We start from the raw sequence: 10,245 nt of genomic DNA, 5'->3' as shown, positions 1-10,245 counted from the left end.
GGGGGGGGGAGGGAGGCCTAATTAACTATAGAGGTACAATGGTTGGTATATGTGTGGAGGACGAGAGAGGCCTACCTCATGTATTAAGGGAGATCGATTGACATCCATGCATATGTGTAGGAGAGGAATAAGGTTGGGAGAGAGACAGAGCTAGAGTGTTGGAGGGGGTGGTAGTGGAGTTGCTTCTAACAAATGGTGGGATAGGCTTGCTAGACAAACAGAGGGCACGCCTGCAATATCAATAAGAGGGGATGGCTGCCTGTCTGTGCACGTGCGTGTGAGAGACGGGTCAGGAGGCATGCACGAATGATGAGGGGGGACGATATGGCTGTTGTAAGAAGACGTAACTACATAGGAAGATCAATCGTCCTTTGTCAGAGAAAGGAGAGACATAACTTGTGAGGTACATCGATCGATGGGGGGGGATAGTTAAAGTCGACCTAGGTATATGTTGGGAGATCGATTGGTATACATACATGTGTGTTTTAAAAGCAAATGAGGCACGAGGAGAAGGATAGAGAGAGAGGGATGCATCTAGGAGGTGGTGCGAGGGGCATACTACATCAAGGGGGAAGGCGTGTGCGAGTACGAGATCGATGAAAAGAGTGGTGGGAGTGAGGCATGGACGATGATAAGAGAAGAGGGGAAGATTGTGTTTGTGCTAGGCACACCTGGCTAGAGAGGCATATTGATCGGTGTGTGCCGTAAAGAAGGAGCTGGGGGGTGTACACACACCATGGGTGAACGACCTAAACTGAAAAGACGAATTTGCACGATGGAGCTAGAGAATGCTGAGGGAGGGTGAGAGGGATGCTGGTGTGTGCATGCACGAGAGAAAGTTAGCGCTTGCTACAAAGATAAGAGGATTGTGTGGGTGTAAAAGACGAATAGAGATCATACTTCATTATAAAAATCAAATTCGGATATTTGAAGAATTTATCATAGTGTTTTAAACCGACGCATGTGTGAATCTATAATACCTAAATAGTTCATCCCCACTACCCTATTTCTCTAAACATGCAAGCTATCCAACTCAGCAGCCTTGCCACATCAGCAATAACTCTTATTTATCTTCACTTGCCAACTTGCCACATCAACAAAAAAATTCAACAAGTCGTGTTGTCATTTGTTTCAGGGTTAACAAAATCATGCTGCTAGCCGAAGCGTGCCTCTTTGGGCTTCCGTAATAGATGAGGCAGAGTAATAAGCAATAAAGAGAAGCCCAAGAGAAGCCCACCGATGGATCTCTCTTATCCCTTCCTCTTCCTGGCAGCAGAACAGACGATGCCACCCACGCACCATCGATGCCCTGTAGCCGACTGCTTCGGCGTTCTTCCACGCGAGCGAGCAAAGGCACCCCATGGCGCCTCCTCCTCTCCTTCTCTTGGCGCGCGAAGACCTCGACGGAGCCACCTCCATCGTGTCATCGATCTGGCCGCCGCCTCACCTGCGGCTCGATCTTATCTGGGAGAGATGGTGAGGGGTGGGGGTGGCGGAGTAAGGGGAGCCGGAGAGGAAGATCCGGTGCAGGACTCCCACGCTGCAGACTTGAGGCACCCAACCACGGCCACGTCGACGACTCTGCCTCCTGAAGGACGACATCCACCACCTCCCTCCCTGCCGCCCAGAAGTGATGAGGTTGCCGCCTCTCGGCAACTTTCTGTGCTCTCGCAGAAATTCCCCTTCAGATAGTGGAGCGCCGTCGCTCCCATAGTCTTCAGCATCAGGTTGGTGTCTGCACCTTTGCTTCAAAATTGTGTCATGCCAGCCAGTTCATGCAAAGTTAATCTGACGTTCCCTCTTGCATTATATTGGTCTCAAAAGCACATGTGTTGTATCATAAAGGATTACTGATCCATACCATTATGATTATTTCAGTGTCATCACAGATCCGTTCTCTTTTTCATGAAGTTGGCTGGGTGCTTTGGCCACATGACAACTTCCATTTGAAATATAAAATATATAAATCAGTGAAGTTGATGTCATACAACTCATGTTTCGTCACTGTACAACAAACTTTGAGATCTATATTGCCATCCCAACAGATCAAGACATGGATTACATATTAAAAGTGCATCAATGTTTTGTCGTTTAACACCATGTGTGGATATATCATTGACAACCAATGGTTTTTTATGCTTGAAAAATACTTCATCGCTGCAATATGATGGTAAGATATGTTTTGTTTTCCTCTAGAGAAACTTCATAACTCAAAAACGGTTTTATTTTTGCAGCATTGTAGAGTTCTTTTGAGCGTATGCGATTCCAAATCATATTCTAATTTTTCATTCACAATGCTTTCTTCATTCCCATTATCTTGACCTTCATGGTAATAATTTCCACCTAAATCTAGCAAATAATCACCGGTTATGTATAGTTCAATATTTGTGCATCACCAGTTGTAAAGGGTTCAGTATATCAATTCGTTGAAGTTTGTTGCTATATTCATATGTACATTTCTATCAAATGTACATGATTTCATTTTTGTTGGTGGTCTAGATTCATTGGATTATTCTATTTTTTGGTCAATTTGATTGTGGGAATGACCCAAAATTTGTCAAAGGAGCAATGGAGTGGGTGCTCAAATCTTCATCTTTCGGCTGCTTTAAAATGATTCGGCATCTGCAAGTAATGTTCCCTTCTTATGTGAGTAAGGTGGGGCAAAATCTTCATGAAATACTATAGAGAACTAGGACATTACCAATCTAGGTGCCATCAGCTTTGTGACCATGTTTATTTCTCTGACTTAAAATTTTGTTGCCTTTTACTTGTGGTCTGGCAAGGGATTTTTTATGTACCATCTCATGGTGGTATTTTTTTTCTTCTAACTGTATAATTCATCTATGCTGAGAATACATGCACAAATAAAGTGGGTTGTGTTCTTGCCCCGTTCTGCTACTTGATGCATCTGTCTATTTTCCTCCCATGTCATAATTGTCGTGCGATCAATCTTTTTGTTTGGAATACTAATATATCTATTGCTTTTTTTATCTTTTTGTTGATCTATTCATCCAAAAATATATCTATTGCTATTTTGTACAACCATGAGCTTCCTTATTGATATATATTGTTACTAATCCCGCAGGGCTCCTGATTCCATGGCGTGCCTTAGTCTTTTGGCAGGCATATTTAAAGTTGAGGGATCTTTTATTCCATTTCAATTTTCTTTGGAAATCTTCTGCCGGCTCAAGTGCTCATGTCAAGGAATATAGCTGTATTTTTCTTGGATTTTTCATTTTCCTTGCAATGCTAATGGAGAAAAGGCAACAAAAACTATTCGAGGGAGAGATTGTTAACGAATAGATCAACAAACTATTTGTCATGGAAATTGCTATTTGGAGACCTGGTGCATTTTGAAAGTATGTAACGACCAAGTCTTTGATTGTGTACTTCCAAACTTTGGTTGGTGCAGGATTCCCGTTGTTAGCAGTAGCACCTACACATAGAACTGTACTGGAGAGTGAAAAGTAATTTGCTCTTTCCCCATTAACTCATAACATTATTCCATGTGACTGAAAGAGTGATCTGATCATCAAAATTATCATTTTACATGATCATCAAAGTTTATCCATACATTCCCGCAGCAACGCGCGGGGAATCATCTAGTATATATAACGGTTATACACATGGTGTGGTTATGAACATGTTATACTACATATAATATATTTTATATCTACTCTTATAAAAATGGAGTTGTTGATGACGGTGTGCCTGCCATCCTGCAATATAGGCCATCAGATTTATATCTCACGGATAGGAAGGGAACTATGGCAATTTTGAAAAATGATACCCACACCCCTCTCCATATTTGCAAATTAGGCCTCCCCTTGATCATGTTGATGTTCTGTGGAACGCATGGGCATCTTGCTAGTACTACGTATTATTATACAGAACATTGGTTATAATTTGGGCTAATTTGTGGCTGTTGCAGCTCAGGTCTAAATACTTGTCATAATGTAGGGGACGGGGCACTATACTTTGTGTGATAAACACGGTGTACGTGTGGAACATGGTTTAGATTATGAATATATAGTTAGTACATCAAATGTACTATTATTTGGAATCATCATCAAGTGTATTCAAAAAATAGAATTCGAGTTCATGTAGTACACATAGTTCATATCTATCTCTATAGTAATCATGTGGTGTGTTATTAAGGTAATACACGAATGATGTTTGAAGTTGGCAACAATCATGATTGTAGATACTTATTGAAATAGAGAAACGAATTCAAATTCAGTTCGAATTGCAGCGGTAGTATAGACATTTGGAATGCACTAAAATGTTGGTATGAGTAGGTTACATGCATTATACAGCGAGCGAAAAAAATTTAATTGGACATAACATGGATTCATACTCCCTCCTTCCATCTATATAGGGCGTAATGCGTTTTTTAAGACCACCTTTGACTATTGACAAGATTAATAGTACATGACATGCACAATGTGAAAATTATATCATTGAAAGCTCCTTTCATAGACGAATTTAACGTTGTGCTTTGTGTAAGTTGCATGTCATATATTATTGCTCTAATATTTGGTCAAAGTTAGCACCGAAATATGCATTAGGCCCTATATAGATGGAAGGAGGGAGTAGCTTTGAATAACATTTGTATAGTAAAATGGGGCAAGACTCTCTCTTTGTGTGGTGTGAATAGTTCTATTTTTTGTTTTATTTTTGGTTGAGGGAAGTGTGAATTGGTTTGGTATGTACAAGTACAATATTACACGTTAGGCTTGTCCCTAAAATTCAACCGGTGCCTTGTTATATCCTGAAAATTCAGATATCGTGCTCCCAAAACTGGCACCTTCAGAACCCGCGCCTTGCCTGAAATTACAACGCGCGCGAAAAATCCCTCCAGCTGCCAAATGCCAATACGCGAAATCCCGCTTCTAACCCTTAGCTGAAAGGGCCGCTAGTTCAAATCGGTGGGGGTACTTTTGTAACACACCCTACATTTTGGACAAGCGAGTCACTAAGTCATGGTTCACCCCCTCCCATCGCCTCCTTTTCGCCATTCAAAATCCCAGGCCGCCATAACCTCTCTGCTCCAGCCGCAAAACCCCACCCTCCTCTGTCCGCTACCTCATTGCTGCCCAGCCGGAGCCTCTTCCCCGATGACGTCGTCCATCGCAACAGCTCGACGTCCCTCGTCCACCTTCCCGGATGAGGATCTGCCGTCCATCCGTCGTCCCGCTGGTTCAGCCGCCCCGTACTCCACCTCCAAGGAGTTGCTCCGATGATCGCCTCATCTATCACGGCTGCTCCATCCCCACAGCGCCGCCATAACCTGCTCCACCGGAACCGCATCATCCTAACCAACTCCTCAGACGAGGCCGAGGCCTACTCGGCGCCACCAAAGAGGTTGTACACTCATCACATTACACCTTCTCCTTAACTCGATCTCCCGGCGCCGACGGTGGTCCATCCCGCACCCCCATGGAGTGGCTACCTTGAAGCTGGCGCCGCGGGCGACATATCCACGGCGGCCCTCCCCCAGTGCGAGGCCCCTTCGGCGGTGGCGTCCATACCAGCCGGATCTGCTGCAGCTACTCCAGCTCTCACTCGCTCGCTCACGCTGCTACTGCTCCTCCGGCTCTCGCTCGATCACTCGCTCGCCCAGCTGCTGCTGCTCCGGCTGTCGCTCGCTCGCTCGCGCTGCTGCTGCTCCAACTCTCGCTCGCTCGCTGGCGCTGCTGCTGCTGCTCTCCCCTTGCTCGTGGTGCTGCTCTGCTCTGATTTAGCTACACTTCAGTCGACTGAATCGACTTTTGGGTCAGTCGATTTTCAGGGGGTGGGGTGGGGGGGCTCGCCGGAGTTAAGGAAGAACCACCCGCAGTGGAGATGGGGGCTCACCGGAGAGGTACCCCACTCTATATCTCAGGGTTCAGGGTGGGGGCGGGGGGCCTAGAGGGCTCGCTGGGGCGGCGGCGGACCGGCGGTGGGGAGTTGTTTCGGGGCGAGGTGGCGCTGGGGCCGGCAGTTCGGCCGGTGGTAGCTGACGGCTCAGGGGGGTGCAGGTTGAAGATGAACTGCAGGCCCTCCTTGAACTACATCTCAAGTGCCTCTCTACTACCATTGCGTTCAGTTTCAACAGTAACATTCAGATTGCACAGTAAATTTCAGTTTCGACAGTTAAGTCCAGAGTCAACAGTCTTTACCTCATCTGTTGTAGTCAGGTGGTTTTTGGTGATGTAAATTTTACATCTATTTTACATCATCTATTGGAGATGCTATTAGAATCCCACTTGAGATTGAAGATGTCTGTCTTGTGCTGCTTCAGCCTTGACGTCTTACGACTCACCGGAGCTGCTCCAACAACAGAATGATCCATCACAATAGAGCAGTGCCCTGGACGCCGTCTACAGATTCCTTAGATCTTCATCCACACCTCCGAAGGCCACCTCTGCCTCAACTGCTTCAGTCACCAAGCCAATGATGTTGAGGTCAACACGGCTACGGCAAAGAGGTTGTACACTTGTTCCATCACTTATTACTATACATGCATGTTGATCCATTAGGGCTATTTTGGTTCAACGAAAAAACATAGCAATAGGGAATTTTCCAATGGCACTCTACTATTCAATTATTCATGCATTTTGTTGAAAGGAATGAAGCAAAACATCCACCTGGACCTACTTTTCAAAATCCTAGGCATGAAAACAAGACCAAGTGCATTAGTGGCAGAATAACATTCTAACTGTACACGCTTTCATATGGTTTCACTTTATTTTGGCCTTGTTTCTTTGCATTCCTCTGCTCTTCCAATTCCTGTAAACCAAACACCCAAGTTGACAGTAATCCTGTATTTACACATGCTCTGTTTACCATGTGCATTTCTATCCTATTATGGTGTTTTCCCTATCCCTGCATTTTTAGAATCATGCAAGCCAAATGAGCCCTTACAGAATCACTTCAGTTACAGGTAGGTGTCGAATGGAACTGTGTGTGGTTTGTCCTGCTCCTGCCGCGACGTCGTCCACCTCACCTGAGCTGCTACATTGACAGAAGTATCCACCAAACCAGACATCACGACTCTTGACAGTCTTTCGCCACCTCAGATCTCCTTCCTTGCCGCCGGCACCCACCGCAATGGCATCACCATCATCGACTCAGCAGATGAACCTGAGGAGTACACGGGTTCACAAGAGAGGTCGCACTCTTTTGTTTCTGCTTATGTTATGCATTGCTTAAAATTACCTGCTACTTTATCGTCCTGTTCACCTCTTGGACTCCAAGTCAGGTCCAAATTAATGTTCAAACTTGAGTTCTAAATTAGTTGTGGGGCACATATCAAGGCAGCAATGAATAGTATCTTTTACTAATATCTGGTTAACCTAGGGTATGCCTATGTTGTTCATCTTGGGTGGGAAACACATAGTAAAGCAATCATCTTCTGTCTTTTTATTAAATTAAAGCAATCATCAGCCTGCTATCATTACTTTTGGATCCATCCACTTGTTGTTACCATCACTCTAAATTTCTGCATGCTCTCCTTACATAATCTCACCATATTTTTTTCATATGCATGTCAGATATTGTACACAGCCATGCTCAACATGTAGAGAAAAAGTGAAGAGTTTTGCGCGGCAATACAATGTCATGTAGACATTGCTCCATGGTGGGTTCAATGGAAAACCCTCCCCACCCCTCTCCAGGTTGTAATCCAGAGGAAGATATTTGTTCTGAGGTGGATTTAGACGCCGCTGACCACTCCTATTTACCCCCAAGGTGTTTGCTCTACCTTGGCATGATGATGTTAGTCATATCATGCATATGTCGCCTTGCAGCGCCTACTTTTGACATCATATATGTCATCTGCTTAGTTTAGACATGTTCTGTAATGCCACCTATTTAGTTTATATATCATATATGTGAATTATGCAGTCTCATGTCTTTTAGCTAGCCATAATATATGTGAAATGTGCAATGCCATCCTGTTTAACCAGACATCATATATTTGAATGATATCTTGCCCATCCTTTCTATGACGCCCCCGATTCAATCGTACACTAATCATACACACAAACGTGTACGATCAAGATCAAGGACTCACGGGAAGATATCACAACACAACTCTAAAATAAAATAAGTCATACAAGCATCATAATACAATCCAGGGGCCTCGAGGGCTCGAATACAAGTGCTCGGTCATAGACGAGTCAGCGGAAGCAACAATAACTGAGTACAGACATAAGTTAACAAGTTGCCATAAGATGGCTAGCACAAACTGGGATACAGATCGAAAGAGGCGCATGCCTCCTGCCTGGGATCCTCCTACTACTCCTGGTCCTCGTCAGCGGCCTGCACATAGTAGTAGGCACCTCCAGTGTAGTAGGAGTCGTCGTCAATGGAGGCGTCTGGATCCTGGGCTCCAACGTCTGGTTGCGGCATCTGAGAAGAAAAGGAAAGAGGGGGGAAAGAGGGAGCAAAGCAACTATGAGTACTCATCCAAAGTACTCGCAAGAAAGGATCTACACTACATATGCATGGGTATATGTGTAAAGAGGCAATCTCGGTGGACTGAACTGCAGAATGCCAGCATAAGAGGGGGATAGCTAGTCCTATCGAAGACTACACTTCTGGCAGCCTCCGTCTTGCAACATGTAGAAGAGAGTAGATTGAAGTCCTCCAAGTAGCATTGCATAGCACAATCCTACCCGGCGATCCTCCCCTCGTCGCCCTGTGGAAGAGCGATCACCGGGTTGTTTGTGGAACTTGTCTGGGTGTGTTTTATTAAATATCCAGTTCTAGTTGTCATAAGGTCAAGGTACAACTCCGGGTCGTCCTTCTACCGAGGGACACGGCTATTCGAATAGATAAACTTCCCTCCAGGGGTGCACCACATAACCCAACATGCTCGATCCCATTTAACCGGACACACTTTCCTGGGTCATGCCCGGTCTTGGAAGATCAACACGTCGTAGCCCCACCTAGGCACAACAGAGAGGTCACCATGTCGGTCTAAATCCTATGCACGCAGGGGTCTGGGCCCATCGCCCATTGCACACCTGCATGTTGCAAGGGCGACTGGAAACAGAACTAGCCCCCTTAATACAAGAGCAGGCTTACGTTCCAATCCGGCGCGCGCCGCTCAGTCGCTGATGTCACGAAGGGTTCGGCTGATACCACGACGTAGAGTGCCCATATCTTCCCGCGTAGTTGGTTAGTGCGTATAGGCCAGCGGCCAGACTCAGATCAAATACCAAGATCTCGTTAAGCGTGTTATTTTGAAGAAACCGCGGACGCCGACCAGGGCCAGGCCCACCTCTCTCCTAGGTGGTCTCAACCTGCCCTGTCGCTCCGCCACATAGTAATAGTCGGGGTCGTCGGGAACCCAGGCCCACCTCTACCGGGATGGAGCCACCTGTCCCTCCAGCCCCCACATCAGAATCACCTGCGGGTACTCAACGAGCTGACCCGACTTTATTCGCCATCTGTATAGTATGTATTTATGTATAGTATATACCCGTGATCACCTCCCGAGTCATCACGACCCGGTAGAGGTGGGCCAAAGGCCTAACGGGCATGTGGGTGCGGGCGCCTGGCGCGGTTGCTGGGCACCCGCCCAGGTCAACAGGAGAGGAACGGGGCGGCCTCAGCGCGGCCGACAAGCGGGCGGCACCCGCTCCAGCAGAGGCGGGGTGCAGCATCGGCCGGCCGGGGGCGCGGCCTCATAGGAAGCGAGCGATGTGAGGGCACAACTGGCGCCAGCGGGTAGGGGGCGGTAGTGGGCGCGCGCAGCTGCGAGGAGCCACAGCCAGGGAGACTGTGCGGGGGGTTGTGTAGGGGAGCACCCGGGCGACGGCGGCCATGGGCGACCGAGCGCGGGGGAGACAGAGAGGAGGGAGTGAAGGCTGTGGCCTCACCGGGGGCGTAGGGTCAGGGCAGTGGGGCGCGGGGATAAGGCGGAGATGACGGCAACGCGGTGACGGTTAGGCAGTCCGGCGGGGAGGAGTCGAGGGCAACGGGGCGGGGCGTCTCACCGGGAGCGGCCGCGGCCGGGTTCGGTGCGCGCCGGCGGGACCCTGCCGGCATGGTCCGACGACGAGGTGGGCTCGGCGAGGGGCGCGAGCCTGGTGGCGGGGACGGGAGGTGCCCGTCGAGGTGGGCAGCGGGGCTCTCGGCGACGATGGAGAACGAGAGTGAGCGGCGGGGTCGTGTGGGCCGATGGGGATGGGCGTCGTGGGTTCGTTCCCCCGATCCAGATCTAGATCGGGGAGGGGGAGAGAGCGACGTGGGGAG

The sequence above is a fragment of the Triticum dicoccoides genome, chromosome 6B (assembly GCF_002162155.2).
Source record: "Triticum dicoccoides isolate Atlit2015 ecotype Zavitan chromosome 6B, WEW_v2.0, whole genome shotgun sequence".
In the NCBI taxonomy this organism is placed as follows: domain Eukaryota; kingdom Viridiplantae; phylum Streptophyta; class Magnoliopsida; order Poales; family Poaceae; genus Triticum; species Triticum dicoccoides.
The sequence above is the reverse complement of the archived record's forward strand: the minus strand, read 5'-3'. Positions refer to the sequence as shown.